This window comes from Eumetopias jubatus, unplaced genomic scaffold, assembly GCF_037043125.1.
Source record: "Eumetopias jubatus isolate StellerSeaLion01/CBP00866 unplaced genomic scaffold, mEumJub1_p1.0 scaffold_1, whole genome shotgun sequence".
Taxonomy (NCBI): Eukaryota; Metazoa; Chordata; class Mammalia; order Carnivora; family Otariidae; genus Eumetopias; species Eumetopias jubatus.
Window position 1 is genome coordinate 101,488,032 of NW_028274807.1, and position 18,792 is coordinate 101,506,823.

Here is an 18,792-nt window from a genome sequence, read left to right on the forward strand (position 1 = left end):
AGTGACTAGAAGGAAGTATGATGGGGTTCTGAGTGTTCGAGTCATATTCTGTTTCTTGATCTGGGAAGGGTAACATGTGTGTGTTTTATTTATAAAAATTCACCAAACTACAGAGGCACCTGGGTGGCTCAGTCGGTTGAGTGGCCAGCTCTTGATTTCAGCTGTCATGATATCGGGGTCCTGGGATGAAGCCCTGCAGCAGGCTCCACGCTCAACAGGGAGTCTGCTCAAGCATTCTCTCTGCCTCCACATGTTCTCTCTCTCTGAAATAAATAAATAAATAAATAAATAAATAAATAAATAAATAAATCTTTAAAAAAATTTCACCAAGCTATAGACTTTTGCTCTGTGCTCTTTCTTGTATATGTAGCAATAAAAAGTTTACTCAGACACTCACACAAACTTGTAATTACTAATTTAATTGCTGACTATGTGCCAGCCCCTCTATTTAGCTCTTTATATATATATCATCTTTATTATCGTCACAAAATCCTCTGAAGTAGGTGCTGTCATTAACAGAATTTATCTCCTGCCAGCCCCAGGTGTCTCCCAGATTACCCTTATTTCCTTCCCAGCATTTAACACAATAGGTAATAATTTTATGTTTGTTAATCACCTGTCTCATTACCTGCATGTACAGGCATGAAGCTTGACTTTTTTTTTTGCTCACAACCCTGAGATCAAGACCTAAGCTGAGATCAAGAGTTGGACGCTTAACCAACTGAGCCACCCAGGCGCTCCTTGACTTTTTTATTCACTAATATAGCTACTAGGTGAGGCCAATGCCTGGAATACAACAGGTCTTCAGTAAATATTAACAATTGCTAAACAAACGAGCATCTAAATTTTGTAAAGGCAAAGAAAAAGTACAAGAGAAAGAGTGGCAGGTGGGACCTATTCGACTTTGGCTACCCACAGACGTCCTCTCTAAGGAAACAACAGACCCAGTTGGCCAGCATACAGGAGAAGAAGGGAGAGCCATGAGCAGGAGAAGGAGCATGTGTGAGAGTGCACAGCTGGGACTAGCTTGCTCCCAGAAGAACCAGCAAGGCCAGTGGGTCTGGAGTGTGGGAGCAGGGGGCTACAGAACCTTCGTTCTCCAACATGTTCTACATTTGCTGCCTCCAGGCCTTTCCTCCCACCAGTCCCTTTCTAGAAGGGAGTCCTCTAAAATGTTACCCAACATTCAAGACTCATCTCAAATTCCACCCTCTCCAAGAAATCCCTCCTGATGACTCCAGCCAGGAACCAGGTGTGATGGCATTTGTCACCCCCACCTTGAACACTCTGTAACAACCTGCGCATTGTCTTTGTGCTACTTTGTGTTGCAATTATTGTGTGCAGGTATCTAATTCTCCCTTCTAGATAAAAAGATTCTTTATTTATTTTGTATTTTTTCAAGATTTTATTTGTTCATTTGAGACAGAGAGATAGAGAGAGAGCATGAGCAGGGGGAGAGGCAGAGGAGAGGGAGAAGCAGGCTCCCCACTGAGCCAGGAGCCAGATGTGGGGCTCGATCCCAGGACACTGGGATCATGACCTGTGCCGAAGGCAGACACTTAACCGACTGTGCCACCCAGGTGCCCCTAGATAACAAGATACTTTAACACAAAGTATTTGTCTTGCTCATCTTTATAGGATCCTGCATTCCAAATCCTAGCATTATGCCTTGCAAACATTGTCTGGTAGGAACTGAATTGGGGTATTGACATAATTTGGCAGACTTAGGAAGTACAAAATATCAGTGAGAAGCATTGTGCACATATGAATGGAGGGGAGGGGAGAAGAACGAATCAATTAGGAATGCCTATGTCTGCAAGTAACAGAAAAGCCAAACAACCATGATATAAACAATGAAGGGTTTGTCTCTTATAATCAAACCTAGGTAGTTACTGGCAATTGGTTTAGCTATTCACCTGGACCCAAGGGCCTAGACTCTTGCTTTATTTCTGCTCAGTATCCTTCACAAATTGGCTTTTGCCCCCACGGCTGTCTCCTTGTGGGTACAAGATGGGTTTTACATCTCCTGAGAACTTGTCCATTTCAAAGCAGGAAGAAGGGGGTAATAGTAAAAGGCCAAACAAACTGCACCTGTTCCCTTTTACAGGTAAATAAATTCCTCAACTCCTCAGCATGTTCTGCCTACATCTCATTGGTCAGCACTGGGTTATGTGGTTAGCAACACAGGAAGCTGAGAAGTAAGGGTTAAATGTGGTTAAAATTTTTGGCATAGACCCAGCTGTGGGCATTTTACCACCATAAAAAGTCAGAGTTTCACTGAAAAGAAAGAAAAGGGAACTGTTTCTTGGAAAAAGAAACATATTATTTTAGCCTCAGGGGTGATCTATGCCCAAAGATGAGATCGCAGCTACAAAAGCTAAACCAGGCATTTTAAACCCAAAGTCTGCAAGGGAACAAATGAGTAAAACAGGCAAGTGATTTCTATACAGATTTATTTTATATGCATATGAATCCCTAGGTTACTCTTCACTTCCACAAGGAAATTTGCTTTTGCCCATTGTTCTTGAATTATGTGGCATCTTGGTCTATTTCACACTTTTGATATAGACAAGGTTATAAGACATGTTCTCATATCTTATTACTACTACCATAAGACAAACACCTGTGCAATCTCATGGGTGGATGGCAATTGACACTTCGTCTCCACGTCTGAAGAAAACAGGAGTGGGAAGGAATGGACGACAGGGGGCCAGCCCTGTCCCAATGAGCAGCAGCTATTCAGTCCTCCTCAGTGATAGTTGCTACGGTTGAATGCTCTCAGATTTTTCAAGAGAAATCAGAAATGTGGCTGCTTATGTGAAATCTCATGATTAAATGTTAATCATGATAATAGGACATTTCAGATGGGCTACATGTTTTGTGCTTTCTGAGAGCAGCTCGAGAACTAGAACTCTCACTACAGCCAAGCCCAGCCAACCCTCTTGGAACTTCCTTTCCCACTTACAGATCCCAGCATTTCCCATAGGCACCTTCCTTGCCCACTTACCAATACCGGGATATTGCTACCAACTTTGGACAACAAAAATATTCTAAATGAGGACACTTTTCATTTTGAAACTGGAGTTCATTCACCTTTTTTAAAGATTTATTTATTTGAGAGAAAGAGCATGTGAGCAGGGGGAGGGGCCGAGGGAGAGGGGGAGAGAGAGAGGATCCTCAAGCAGACTCCCCACTGAGTGCTTGATCCCAGGACCCTGAGATCATCACCTGAGCTGCAATCTCAAGGGTTGGCCGCTCAACTGAGTGAGCCATCCAGGTGCCCCACAAATTCATTTATAAGAGCAAACCTTGTCTACTGTTGGACCAATTGGAAAAACCAATTGTTTACTAAAGGTTGAACTACCTTTGTTTAACCTTTAGTAAAAAATTGGAAAGTTTTATATCATCAGGATTAAAAAAACAAAACCAGATATTTCTGGTCACCTTACAGAGTGACTACTGACTCACGTAATGATGAGATGACTGCTTCTTTGTGGATTCTTCCATTTATTTGTATTCATTTAAAAAGTGTTCTTTGCTTTCTAAGTAAAACCAATCGTCTATTTTCAGTTAAAAAAAAAGCTGAACTTTTTTACTTTCTAAAATTTTCCGAAGTAAAAACTTTAATAAATAAAGCTCTGCCTTGTCATCAAGCATTTTGATTTTTCTTTTCTTCTGTTGTTTCCTGTTTTCCCATTTCACTCTGGCCCTAGGCCTTTTGGTAAGCCTGTAACAAAACCAAGAGTAATTTCAGAGAATATCCTCCTTATTTTACAAAACAATATTCTTATTGATTTATGTCCCTGTAACTAGCCAAGGCTACCATTCCCCAATCTCAAATACTGTTTTTCTCTCATCATGATTGAGGTGCACCTTCCAGACTCTGTCTGACCTTGGTACGAGGATCTTCCGTCTGCCTTTCTCATAATTGGACCACTGGACGGTTTTCTCACCAGGTTTATAATATTCCTTTTTCTCTGAGAAATCCTTTAGATTTTCTATGTCCTTTTCTTTCTCTAGATGTTAAAAAAAAATAACTAAAAGTAAAATAAATGTTTTCAACATGATTCTTCTAGCAACATAATAGCCATCTGTACCAGACAACCTCAGCCACTCTCCCCATAGAAGTGTACCTGTTTGAAGTTCCACATCAGCAGTCAATTCTTTGAATGATCCCTATTTGTCTTTCCTGTTGATAAGCACAATGCACACCACCTTCCCATGTTTATCTGATAGTTATTGCTCCTTGGTTTTTCCTACTGTTACCATCATAGTGATTAGGTTCACTATGGTGAAAGGCATTGGTCTTCCTTAAACATAAATCCCAGACGATTCAAAATTTGCCAAACATGTTATTTATAAGTTATGTTCTTTGTAGTTCTAAAAAGCGTTTGGCATTATGTATAATAAAAATACGTAGTCAGGTTAATTTAAAGAAAAATAGGAACAGAAGTAAAATATCTTTTAGAATTAGGATGAGAGAGTTATTGTCACAGAGCAATTTGGCTTGAAGTTTTCTAGTATGCAAGGGAAAGGAAAACCAGAAACGATGTAAAGTTCTCATCACGGAATCAAATAAAGTATGGTTCTTTCTTCAATAAATGAATCCATTTAACAAATATTTGTGGAGGACTCACAATACCTCAGATGCCATGTTCCCTGTGTTGGATACAAAGATTGAAGATATAAACATGACCTGAAGAGCCCAGCAATCAATGGCATAGACAGACACATAATGATAATAGAATCACTTGAATTTTTTTTAAGATTTATTTATTTATTTGAGAGAGAGAGAGAGAGCGCACAAGCTGGGGTGAGAGGCAGAGAGAGAGGGAGAAGCAGGCTCCCCACTGAGCAGAAAGCCTGTCATGGGGCTCCATCCCAGAACCCCGGAATCACAACCTGAGCTGAAGCAGATGCTTAACCAACTGAACCATACTGCCCCAAGAACGACTTGAATTTAGCAGTTGCAATATGAGCAGGATGTTAAAGGAGCACTTACTGGAGTCAGTAGTTCTCTCTCCTGAAGAAAAAGCAGGTAACCACCTAGGACTGAATTCACAGACAGGGTGTCCACGCACTAGATACCCAAGCTGGAGGACAACACATACACAAAGAATTCTTGGGATTTCAGATGAGAAAACCAGTATAGCTTGTAATAAGTAAACACAATCAATTTGTATAAAATTTCATCTCCTCAAAGGGGAACCCTCCTACACTGTTGGTGGGAATGCAAGCTGGTGCAACCACTGTGGAAAACAGTATGGAGGTTCCTCAAACAGTTGAAATTAGAGCTACCATACGATCCAGCAATTGCACTACTGGGTATTTACCCCAAAGATACAAATGTAGGGATCCGAAGGGGTACGTGCACCCCAATGTTTATAGCAGCAATGTCCACAATAGCCAAACTGTGGAAAGAGCCAAGATGTCCATCGACAGATGAATGGATAAGGAAGATGTGGTATATATACACAATGGAATATTATGCAGCCATCAAAAGGAATGAGCTCTTGCCATTTGCAACGACGTGGATGGAACTGGAGGGTGTTATGCTTAGTGAAATAAGTCAATCAGAGAAAGACATGTATCATATGACCTCACTGATATGAGGAATTCTTAATCTCAGGAAACAAACTGAGTGTTACTGGAGTGGTTGGGGGTGGGAGGGATGGGGTGGCTGGGTGATAGACATTGGGGAGGGTATGTGCTACGGTGAGCACTGTGAATTGTGCAAGACTGTTGAATCACAGATCTGTACTTCTGAAACAAATAACGCAACATATTTTAAGAAAAAAGAAAAAGAAGAAGATAGCAGGAGAGGAAGAATGTAGGGGAGTAAGTCAGAGGGGGAGACGAACCATGAGAGATGATGGACTCTGAAAAACAAACTGAGGGTTCTAGAGGGGAGGAGGGTAGGGGGATGGGTTAGCCTGGTGATGGGTATTAAAGAGGGCACATTCTGCATGGAGCACTGGGTGTTATGAACAAACAATGAATCGTGGAACACTACATCAAAAACTAATGATGTAATATATGGTGATTAACATAACAATAAAAAATTTTAAAAAATTTTAAAAAAATTTCATCTCCTCTTTGACAAATGACATTGTATTTGAGGTATTTCAAGTTCAAATCTTATTGAATTCAAAATGGTTGGATATGTACCAAAAAAAATAAAAACATATTCTGGGCTATGTAAATATGAAACACGGGCCATGCTTGCTTTATTTAAAAGCAGTTCACACAACTGCAATGTTAAGACTGTCCATCACTAATTGACATTTGGATCAATCAGACTAAGAGGGAGTTTGATCAATAGAAACTCAGCAGTTTTCCTGGATTATCCAGATTAACCCAGTATAATCACAATGGTCTGTATAAGAGGGAGAAGAAGTCAATGCAATGTCAGAAACAAAGATTGGAGTGATGAACTTTATTTTTATTTATTTATTTATTTTTAAAAGATTTTTATTTATTTATTTGACAGAGAGAGCACAAGCAGGGGGAGTGGCAGGCAGAGGGAGAGAGAGAAGCATACTCCCCGCAGAGCAAGGAGCCGATGTGGGGCTCGATCCCAGGACCCTGGGATCATGACGTGAGCCGAAAGCAGAGACTTTACTGACTGAGCCACCCACGTGCCCTATTTATTTATTTTTTTAATATAAGCTCTACCTGATTGGGCTTCCACCTTCATGAAATCCTAGTCCCCCTTGTACAGTGCCCCAATTCTGGGCAGGCGAGGGGTGGGGGGGACGGGGAACGTGTGAAGGGATTGGGATTTTTAACTCCTCCCACGGGCAGCACATAGGTTTCTCTAATTCCCACACTTCCCAAAATACACGGCTAGCTCTTAAGTCTACAGACTCAGGATTACAAAAACATTTATTCTCTTTCTCTTATTTTTTTTGGTCATCTATTTTATCATTTGTATTCGTTTAACTCAGCTTAATTTCTGTTTTCATGCTGGCCTCCCAGAATTTGGGGCAGTGGAACACACTCAGGGGAAGACTGACTCAGAGACATCCATCATCACAGGCTGCAGCCCCTAGAATTTCAGGGTCTTTTCACTGCCACCCTAACCTACCTGGGGCATGGGAGTCTGTGAAACTGCTCCACACAGATTTCTCAACTCTAGTGCCTTGCCACCCTCCCAAAGCCCTGCCTAGAAATTAAGCAAGCAGTTAAGAGCAATGAAGCCTGCTTGTCTGGGTTCAATGTTCAGCCTCTGATACTTACTAGCTAGGAGATCAGCAAATTATGTAACCTTTCTATGTTGAAACTTCTTCACCTGTGAGCTGGGAATATAGTATCTAATTCAATGGGTCTTGAGAAGTAAATACATCCCATGCACTTAGAATAGCCCCTGGCATATCAGAATCCCATATGTTTTGATACTCACTAAAATGTTAGCTCCACATGCACAAGGTCTTTATGTATTTGTTCAGTGCTCTTAGGACAGTGCATGGTGTATACAGGAATTGAGTGAATGAATGTTGCAAGATTCAGGGTATGTTTTTTCTCTGCCTTAGGACTTTATTTTTTTATTTTATTTTTTTAAAGATTTTTACTTATTTATTTGACAGAGAGAGAGACACAGAGAGAGAGAGGGAACACAAGCAGGGGGAGTGGGAGAAGGAGAAACAGGTCGCCTGCCGACCAGGGAGCCCTGTGCAAGGCTCAATCCTAGGACCCTGGTCACCACCTGCGCCGAAGGCAGATGCTTAACGAGTGAGCCACCCAGGCACCCCTGTCTCAGAACTTTAGAGCTCTCTGTTCTCTCTCTTTCCAGTGCTGGGAAATCTCTCTTGTCTTGGAGAAATCTTTTTTTCTTTTGGGTTTCTGGCCAATATGTTGTTTCTGTGCTTTTTTGACCCACATCCTCCCCACCTCTGCTCCCAAAGCCAGGAAGACAAGCAGACAAGGCTTGCTCGCCTCTCAACCATAACCCCCCCCCCACCCCCCATGGAAGCAAAGAACAAACTTAATTGCCTGCTTCAATGGAAGGAGGAAAAAAAGAGGAAATACAGAAGAAGAGCAAAGGTTAAAAATCTCAAAATAGTACTCCATCCCAAGAGCTTTGACTTTCTTTTTAAACTAATTTCAGTTGCTCCTGAATGAGTTCTAGGTTGTGCAAAATTATAGGGCTTTATCTTATAATCATTAAATGAAATGCAACTCACGCCTGCTCACATGCCAACCAAATCTAACCACGTATGATTCACAGCCTCCTCACTACGTTGCCTTGCCGGTCAAAACAGAGCTTCCTCCTGGATCCCTTGCACGGGATGGGGCTGGCTTTTGGGTGGTCATGTCCTATCAGTGAGCAATCTGTTTTCTTTGATAAAAGCTGTACTGTAGTGGTTAGGTACACACACAGCCCACACCCAAGCATACCACACACACTTTCTAAACAGAGGTGGGGCAAGCAGCATAATGGCAGTTTCCTGCCAAGTCAGACCTCAAGTAATATTCTCCTTCTCCACCCTTCCTCCCACCTAGTCCTCCATCTTCAGCTCTAGGCAGAGTAGATAGTTACCAGCCTCCTATTTATTTGCTAAAGCAGTCTGGGTTTCATTGCCAAAAGACACACCCAGAAACACTTGTTGGCCCATATCTAGTTATACCTGTCCTGCTGCTGGCTGGAAGCTGCCCCATCCTTTACTTTCAAGGAGAGCCCTAACACCGGGACCCAAAGTTAACTGGGCTTCTTCTGGGACAGCAGTACCAGGGCCTACAATTTTTCACCAACATTTCTGATGCGACTGTTAAAACTCCATTTCAAAACAGACCTGACGTCGGTTTAGGGTTTTGTTTTAATCGAGATGTATTTTCTGGTTCTCTGTTTGTCCAGGTATGGCCCAGATTAGATTTTATTCTAATCTGTGCACTGCCTAGAGCTGAAGATGGTGAACTATATTACTGGCAAGGACATCTCTCCTTCAGCCTAAATAGTATCGAGGGTTCACTATTATACCATATTCACAGGGTAAAGATCGATGAGGATTGAAAATGACATAATATGGAGGTAAGAGCCTTTGACTTAAGTCCAACAATCTGTATCCCAAATTATGGCCTTGTCACTATTTGCCCTTGGAAAAGTCAGTGACTTTGTCTGATCCAGTTTCCCCATCTGTAGGAGATATTTTTGAAATATTTTTTCAGATCCTCTAATTATCTTTGCCTGCATTAGCCTACTCATTGACTCCCTTTGGGAGGACAGATATCCTCTAGAACAATGGGTCAGCATCCAAGCCCAAAGCCACTTACTAAAATTCATAGTGATGCAGTAATTCTAAAAATCCCGAAATTTCTTCAGCTTGAAAGCAAACTTTGGAATAGGGCGACCAACTCATCTCAATTTGCCCAGGATATTCCCAGGTTTCAGCACTGAAAGTCCCACATCTTAGGAACCTGCTCGATCCCAGTCAAATTAGGGTAATTGGTCATTCTACTTGAAGGCCTGGACCTATTGCTTAATTATAAGCCATAGTATACACATTATTGAAGGTAGAAGAAAAATACTGGTAAGAATGTGAGCTCCAGGAGGAGTGAGTACTCCAATCTTTACTAACAAACCACCCCAAAAGAATGGAAGCAATCATTTATTTTGCTCATAAATCTGAGCATTGAATGAACTCAGCCAGGTGCTTCCTGCTCAGATTGTCCCTTGAGGTTGCAATCAGACAGTGGTTGAAACTGATAACATCTTGACACCTTCTTAACTAGCATGTTGGCACCTGGCCTGGCATACTTGAACAGCTAACAGCTCAAGCTCCTCAGATCTCTCCCTCCCTCTCCTCTCCCTCTCTTTCTCATCTCCCCACATAATCTCCCTGAATGGTGGCCTCGGGGTAGCTGGGCTTCTCACATGGTGACTAAAAGCTCCTAGAGTGAGTCTCAAGAGAATCTGGCAGAAGCAGCACAGAATTTTCTAATCCAGCCTCTGTCCCACCACATTACTTCCACCATGTTCTTTTCATCAAGGAAGACACAAACGTCCACCCAGTTTCAAGGGAAGTGACATAGACTCCACCTCTTGATGACAGTATCAAAGAATTTGCAGGTATGTTTTTAAACTATCATAAGAAGGAAGAAGGACACTTTCTCCTTCTAGTCAGAGAATTTGCTAGAAAAAGAAGAGAGGTAGAGAAAGCCAATTGTCAGCTGCATATGTGTTATGGATCACCACCACACCACCCTGGACCGTAACATCGCTGGGGCAGGTATCAGACAGGTCGAGGGTCAAGAAGGAAGTCAAAAGTGGAAGAGCTGCTGCCCCTTCCCATTGACAACTCTTGAGAGGGCATCACCACACAGAGCACCAACAATGAAAGACCACAGCAAAGTAAAAATGGCAGCATAGCCCAGTCAGGGAGTGAGAACACTTAATTACCCAGAGACTTCCTTGGCTGCCATATGGCACAGAAGAGCCCCAGGTTCCTGCTAGCCTTGTGAAGGACGTGAGATGATGTTGCTGCCGCTAAAGATGCCACAGAACAATGATGAGGTGACTCAGAAGTGCCTTAAGTTGGGAGTCACAGGTGCTCTCAAACCTCAGGGAGAAGGAACTGTGGCATCAGAGAAAATGGAAGTAGGGGTGAGTGTGCAGGAAAGACCTCCAGGCCGACTGTGCCCAGAGAGCAGGCTAAGAGTTCTCCCAAGACATGTCACCTGACTGGATGGACAAGTACACGACAGGAGCTTGGCTCCTGTCAAGATGGAGGCAAGGGGAGCTAGAAAGCAGTACACGACTGGTGTGTGGACCCAAAGTCTCCCCCCAAGCGCGCGCGCACACACACACACACACACACACACACACACCTTGTGAAGGCAATGGAGTTATCCGAAAGCAATGAATATAACACAAATGGGCAGGTTTAAATTTCTGGTCCCTTCTTACAGTCTCTACTCCTATTCAGGGTAGCAGCTGTGAGGAAAATCAGGTCAGTGATAAAGGGAAAAAAAAGCAATATTTCTTTTTGCACATCTAAGTTACAGTGTTAAACTTGTTCCCGAGCAGTACAAAAAATAGAAACCACTCTTTTGATTATCTCACTCCCTGCCCTGCAGTCACACTAGCTCCTTCCACTTAACCTCTGACTTGCTAAGCCATTTCTTCTCTTGCGCCTTTGCACCTGTGGTTCCCTCTATCTGGAATGTTCTTTTAGCTGGCTTTGCATCTTTCAGATTTCACCTTAAATGTCAACTTCTGAATGAGGCCTTCATTTACTGTTCTACCAAAATGGATCTACTCCTGTTTTCCCCCATTCTCGATACCGCTTTATTTTTTTCTGATAAATGTTTCCTCACCCCACCCACACTCTCCCCAACCTGCTCCTCTCCAGACTTCCCCATCTCAGGAAACGATCCTACCCAATTACTCAAGCCAAAAGCCTCAGTCCTTCTGATTACTCTCATTTGGCCTCACACCCATATCCAATCCAACCATAGTCCCAACAGTTCTGTCTCCAAAATATACCCTAAATGCAATCACTTCCCTCGCTTGTCTCTGCCACCACCCTATTCTATGCTACTCCTTCTCGTCTGGCCTGACTGTGCCAGTAGTCTCCTTGCTTCTGCTCTTGCTTCTCTACCGTCCACTCCACAGGATACTCAATGAACTATTTTAAAAAATGTAAACCAGAATCCTGCAACTCCTTTGCTCAAGGCTGCAACATCCCAAAAGTCGCCCCCTGGGCCTACAAGGCCTGTAGAGTCTAAACCCTCAAGCTCTCCGCCTACCAGCACATCTCCCTCCTTATGAACTCATCTGCTTTCTGCTCTTTGAAACTGCCAGGCACCTTCCTGCCTCAGGGCTTCAGCTCTTCCTCTCCCTGTAACAATCTCTGCCACTGCCTTAACACAGCTGGCTCCTTCTCATCATTCAGGCCTCAGCTTACATGTGCCTCTAGGCAACAGCCCTCTCCGAGCCCCTCCCACCCACATCAGAGAGTCGCTCTCCCAGGACTTCTTTGTCTACAGTACTGGACACTGTGATGAAATTGGAAGTTCGCTTGTTTACTTTTTAATTCTCTCGTCCCTCCTTCACAAGCACTTCTGTCAGCTCCCTGGGAGAGGGTCCCCGTGTCCCCCAACATCCAGAACAGCATCTGGCTCATAGGCGCTCAGAATGTACTGAACGAACAAATACACGAACGGGCAGTTTAAACTCCACTTATTCTGCAACAAAGGAGCATTTTCTTCTGGTCTCGGTTTCCTCACCTGCAAAATGAGGTTGTTTAATAAGGTAATCTCCAGGGCCCTGTTCAGCCAAACATCCAGGTTCTGTCTGTAGTTGTATGTGCACCCTAACAGTTGGCTCTGCAAGGGCATTCTTTCTCCACAGAGTTGAAAGGACTTGCAGTCCTCTTTCTAAAGTACAAATTCATGTTTGCAAAAATAGAGGAAAACTTCACTAGGTAAATAATAGAGTTAACACTTGCCAATAAGGTAAGGCAGGGCCAAGTAAAATGTAAGTTCCTCATTACAACAAATGATAGAATAAATTGCCTGTGCCCTGTCTGGGTCTATTTATATCTGGCACTTAGCTTTCCTTTGGAATTGGGCTTCTCTGGGCTGGAGCCCAAATTTAAGTAGACGCAAGAAAATACAGAATCAAGACTCTGTTAACTGCAAATAGTCTGTTGTGTCCCTACCTGGGGCAATATTCTTTATTGTCAGCAGCACTTGGTGGGATTCATTTTTCAAGTTCTTCTTGATAAAAACAAAACAAAACAAAACAAAAAACTATGAGGATGGAAGAGATACTCTTTTATTTTGGCAGGGTTCCCAGCTACATGACTGTAGCTTGGTACCTCTAGGCATATGGCTATAGGACCCAGGAATTCAAGTTCTCTCTCAAAGTACTTCTCTTTGAAGAACTATGAAGTGATGTTAAACACTCTTTGAGCCTCAAAATAAGCACATTTCAAGCCAGTCCCTGTGGTGCATTTTTACCATATATAAACTCATCTAGGTTCCTAGGCTAAAGGCATGAAAGAATAAGTTTGGGGGAAAGTAGAAGGTTGATTTTAAAAATACTAACCAAAAAAAAAAAAAAATTCTAAGATCCACATGAAAAATTTCCTTACTCTCTTCTGTACTTTCAGAATCGGACCCATCCCTCAAGGTTCATATCAGAAAACACCTCCCCTAAGAAATTTTTCCCAGCCTCTTGGACTACTTTAAAATCTCTTTCTTCTCAATTCCTGCCACACTTTGCTTGGAATTAATCAATGTTTTTGATTCAGAGATTATAGGAGGTTGTTTACATGCTCACCTCCTATGAGACAATGTGCCATTCACTGAACCTTCTTACCCACTACCTAAGCACCTAGAAGGCACGGACTCCCTCTAGCTCACCTGGAATATGCAGCAAGGCCTAAAATCACACTTTCATTTATATGCTCAAAATACAGGTATTTCTAAGTTTTTTACAAGCATTTTTACTCACTACTTAGTTTTTTTTTTTTAAGTTTGTATTTTGAAACACTTGTAGTACCCTTCATCCAGCTTTCCCCAATGGTGACATCTTATATGCAGTATCAAAACAGGAAATCCACATTTGTACAATGCTGTTAACTAGACTACAGATCGTGTTCATTTTTTCACCAATTTTTACATGCACTCATTTGTGTGTGTTTGTGTTTCTATGCCATATATGCATATGTAACCCAAGCATATATATTTATGTAGCCACCACCACAATCCAGACACCAGACTGTTCCATCGTCACAAAGGAACCCTCTCGTACACTCCATATATATTTACATCCTCTCCTAACACCTGTCCCTGCCCCATCACAACCTCTAATCTGTTTTTCATCTCTATAGTTTTGTCATTTTGAGATTGTTATATAAATAAGATTATAAAGTATTAGCCTTTTGAGATTGACTTTTTTCACTGAGCATAATGCCCTTGAGAAACATCCAGGTTGTTGCCTGTATCAATAGTTCACTACTTTTGATTGCTGAGTAGTATTCTACAGTATGAATGTACCAGAGTTTGGCTGTTTTCAGTTTGGAGTGCTTATAAACAAAGTTGCTATAAACATTCATGTACACACAAAACATTTGTGTGAACATAAGTTTTCATTTCTCTGGCATAAATACCCAAGAGTGCAATCACCAGGTCATTATGGTAAGTGCATGTTTAGTTTTATAAGAAACTGCCAAACCATCCTTCCAGAGTGGCTATGCCATCCCCACACAGGACACCTTTATCCATTCATCTCTCGATGGACATCTGGGCTCTTTCCATAGTTTGGCTATTGTGGACATTGCTGCTATAAACATTTGAGGTGCAGGTGTCCCTTCAAATCACTATGCTTGTATCCTTTGGATAAATACCTAGTAGTGCAATTGCTGGGTCGTAGGGTAGCTCTATTTTTAACTTTTTGAGGAAACTCCATACTGTTTTCTGGAGTGACTGCACCAGTTTCCTTTTAGAAGTTTTTATAGCTTTACATCTTACATTTAAATCTCTGACCCATTTTGGATTAATTTTTGTATAAGGTTATCGGGGGTAAGTCGTGGTTTATTTTTTTGACTATGGATGTCCAATTGCTCCAGCACCATTTGTTGAAAAGTCTGTCTTTCCTCTATTGAATTGCTTTGCCTCTTTCCCAAAAATCAGTTAGTAGTATATGCGAAAAAGAATTGAAAACAGATACTGAAATAAGTACATGCACATGTATATTCACAGCAGCATGATTCACAATGGCCAAAAGGTGCAAACAGCCCAAATGCCTATCAAGTGATGAACGGATAAACAAAATATGGTATATACATACAATGGAGTATTATTCAGCCATAAAAAGAAATGAAGTACTGATACATGCTACAGAGTGGATAAACCTTGAAACGTTATGCTAAGTGAAAGATGCTAGACACAAAAGGTCACATATTGTGTGATTCCATATATACGAAATATCCTGAATAAGTGAATTCCTAGAGATGGGGCGGGGGGGAAGGGAGAATGGGGAGCAAATACTAAACAGGTATAGGGTTTCCTTTTGGGGTGATAAAAGTGTTCTGGAACTAGACAGAGATGGTAGTTGCACAACATTGTGAACGCACTCAAAGTCACTTTAAAATGGCTAATTTTATGTTATGTGAGTTTGACCACAATTTCTTAAAAAAAATCAGTTGAATGCATTTGTGTGAGTCTATTTATTACCCTCCAGCCTTGATTCCTGTTAAAGAATTAAAACCATGCTTTTCACATGCAGATCCAACTACAGGTGAGCTGAATGAATGGACACACGCTCTTCACTAAGCTTTTTCCCCCTCACTGTGCTGGAAGTTTTCCCCAGAGGCACAGATCCCTCTGCCCCCACATTTACAGGCCCCCTACTATTTCTCTCCCTATTATATGCAGGTGGAAGTTGATTTTGCTGACACAAATTATCATAGGGTCTCAAGAAACTAGAGAGTCAGTCAAGGTTGATTCATAGTATCACTTCTATCTTCTGCTTACCCAGCTGATTATTTAGAAAAATCTCCTCCAAGTATTAAATGTACTATTTGCACGTATTATTTAAAATTGTATGCATGATGAAAGTGGGCAAAGGAGAGTTTTTAATCTTTCTATTACTTTCTAGAGTTATTTAGAATTACTAGCTTATCAAGATATATAGATTTTTACAGCTTTGCTTATTTCCAGGTTTTACACTAGTGGGAAAGCTCCTGGCGGGCATTTCAGACACCCATAAGCTGTCACCAAGCACTGTCGTGGGGTTTGAATGTCCCCACAGAGCCATGGGACAGTCTAGCCCGTCCACTTCCAGAAGGCTGGGCCTGTGACTGGCTTTCTGTACCTGCCAGGGTGGGGGCTTATTGGGTGGTACAGTCCCAGCTCATGCCCACAGTTTGCTGACTTTGCGGATCTGGTAATGAGGAGTGATTTTTGCTGCCTTGTTCTTCCTTCCAAATGCCACAGTGAGATGACAAAGAGAATCTACTCATGCCAAATCCCTGCTTAAAGTCTTCCACTAACCTCAGAATCAAGTCCTGCATTCTGCCATGTCCCACAAGCTCCTTGGCTCTCCAGCTTCCCCTGACCCCTTCTCCTCCAACCCCGAGGCCCGGTCTAATATCAAAGTATTTGCACTTCCAACACTTTGTCATGTTCTTGCTTGACCCAGTGCCTTTGCATATGCTGTCACCCGTCAAGTTTGGCTCAGGACAATCCCAGCTGGAAAGTTCTCTGTGACCCTTCACAATCAGGTTAGGGGTATCTGCACATTTCCCCCCCGTTCCATGGTAAATCCTACCTATGTTGCAATTCCCTGTTGACTTGTTTTTCTCCCTCATAAAACTAAAGACAGGTCATGCCAGGTAGTCAATAAATGTTTCTTAAATTAATACACTTACTAATTTATTATCTTATCAGAGCTACTTCTTGAACTCATATTATGTGCCAGATACTGTCTTCTGTGATGGGATATAGCCCTTTACAAGACAGGCAAAGCCCTTGCCTTCTTAGAGCTAATACTATAGTCAAATAAAGAGACAGATAATAAATAAGTACACGGATAAATACATAATAAAGTTTCAGGCAGTGATAAATTATGTGAAGTAAAGCAAAACAGTGAATGAATGAAAATCTCAGAGCTAGAAATCAGGCTGTTCAGACTATGGCCACAGAAGGCAATTGTACTGCTATGAATTCAAACTTGAAATTACATGGATTTATTTTTTTAGTTTGTATACATCCTACAAATATTTGTTGTCTTCTAGAAGCCATCCATTGCTCTAGCTCTAGGATACCACAGGGAGCAGAACAATTTTTATTAGGAATTTTTACTCCTGTTCTTGTGGAGCTTACGTGCAAGTGTCAGCAAGTAAATATTTAACATATCAGAGGCTGGTAAGTGCTTGGAGAAAAATAAAGCAAGAAAAAGGCAGAGAAATTCTTGGGTATGTGTGTCGGGGTGAGGGTAAGTGGGATTTTAAATAATCAGGGAAGAACTCACAAAGAAAGTGGCCAGAGCAGAAAACTGAAGGAGGTGAGGGAACAAGCCAAATGGATGTCTGCGAGACAATCCAGACAGAGAGAATGGAAAGTGCAAAGATCCTGAGCCCAGGGTGAGGCCTCTAAACCTGAAACCTGCTCTTAATATGCAGTAGAAGTACAAGTCATACCTGAGCGTGAACTAGACTGAGAAGCAGACAGAGCTGGGTGTGACTCACGGACCCCCACTTACTGGTTGTGTGGCTTTAACCCAGCCTCAGTCTCCTCAGGTCTCCAATTCTTCGTGTGTACAATCGACGTCTACTGGAAAGTGTGCTCATGCTACTCCAGTAGGATGACAGCCTCTATGAACTGTAAAGGATGACAAATGTCCATTTTAACTATCTTCTCATATACTTTATCTCCTAAGATTGCCACGAAGATTACCTGGATACTTTGATGATCTAGTTGTAATGATTTAGTTAGGATGAAGCAGCACCTGTTGTATCTAAATGCAACATAAAATGATAGAATTTTCAGCTTCTTATGGCATATTTGCATTATGTATTTCATTATTTAGATAATGTGACTTTGACATGTTTTTGATCTCAGTATTTCTTGAAGGAGTATCATTTTTGATCACTAACAGTATCTAGACTTTCTATACCACTCAGATTAAGTATTTTTAAAAACTGACACTTAGGTTTGTTGTTGCAGTGTATATATATCCTTTGTCAAACTGATTTTGTTTCCTGCCCTGCCGGCTGGGGTTCCCGAGTCCCTTGTACCGCGACCCCTGCACGTCTGCGAACATGGCGCTGCGAGCGGTGCAGAGCGTGCGGGCTGCGGCCTGCAGTCTGCGCGTCGCCTCCGCGCCCGCCGCACGGTGCCTGACGCGGCCCTGGGGGCTGAGGGCGGGCGCCGTCCGGACACTGCGCACGGGCTCCGCTCTGCTCTCCGTGCGTAAATTCACAGACAAACATGAATGGATAACAACAGAAAATGGTATTGGAACAGTGGGAATCAGCAATTTTGCACAGGAAGCTCTGGGAGATGTTGTTTACTGTAGTCTGCCTGAAGTTGGGACAAAACTGAACAAACAAGATGAGTTTGGTGCTTTGGAAAGTGTGAAAGCTGCTAGTGAACTCTATTCTCCTCTATCAGGAGAAGTAACTGAAATTAATGAAGCTCTTGCAGAAAATCCAGGACTTGTCAACAAATCTTGTTATGAAGATGGTTGGCTGATCAAGATAGCACTCAGTGATCCTTCAGAACTGGATGAATTAATGAGTGAAGAAGCATATGAGAAATACATAAAATCTATTGAGGAGTGAAAATGGAACCCCTAAATAAACTAGTATGAAACAACTTAATCTAGCATAGTTGTCTTAAATTAGTGGTACACAGAGGATTTAAAATAGCAACTATTAGCAATACCAGTGGAGAAAGAAACTACTTGCAACAATGCTAATGGAAGAAAATACCCCTTAACTTTATAATGATTGCAGAAAAACACAACATGCATCTGTTTTGCAACACCCTCTGATTTTTATGCTCCAGTTATAATATTCAGAATCCTGAAATTATCTTTGGTTAAAAACTAGTTATAAAAATTATGTAATTCAAGGATGACATTGTTGCCTTAAGCCTTAAGCTTACACCTATCCCTGGATGGGGGTCAAAATGCTTAAATAATCTTTCCATTGGAAATAACTGGCAGTAGAGAAAGGTTTGTTAGTTGTATGTGTCAGATAAAGAACAATACTACCTTAATTTTGCAATATACTGCACTTGCTGGTGCTATTTTTATACAATGAAGCAACAGCCTTGCAGGAA

The 18,792-nt window shown here is 41.8% G+C and overlaps 1 long non-coding RNA gene and 1 pseudogene across 1 annotated transcript in view; one reads left to right on the top strand and one right to left on the bottom strand.

Annotated features, from left to right (window-relative positions):
* The window catches only part of LOC148165041 (uncharacterized), a 27,752-nt gene continuing 8,960 nt past the window's right edge, over window positions 1–18,792 (bottom strand). Inside the window, exons 2-3 of the long non-coding RNA XR_015768774.1 lie at window positions 17,210–17,328; window positions 1–263 (exon numbers count right to left, since the gene is read on the bottom strand). This is a non-coding gene — a long non-coding RNA (uncharacterized LOC148165041). The remainder of the gene's footprint in view (window positions 264–17,209; window positions 17,329–18,792) is intronic.
* On the top strand, window positions 17,769–18,329 carry LOC114209064 (glycine cleavage system H protein, mitochondrial pseudogene; annotated as a pseudogene).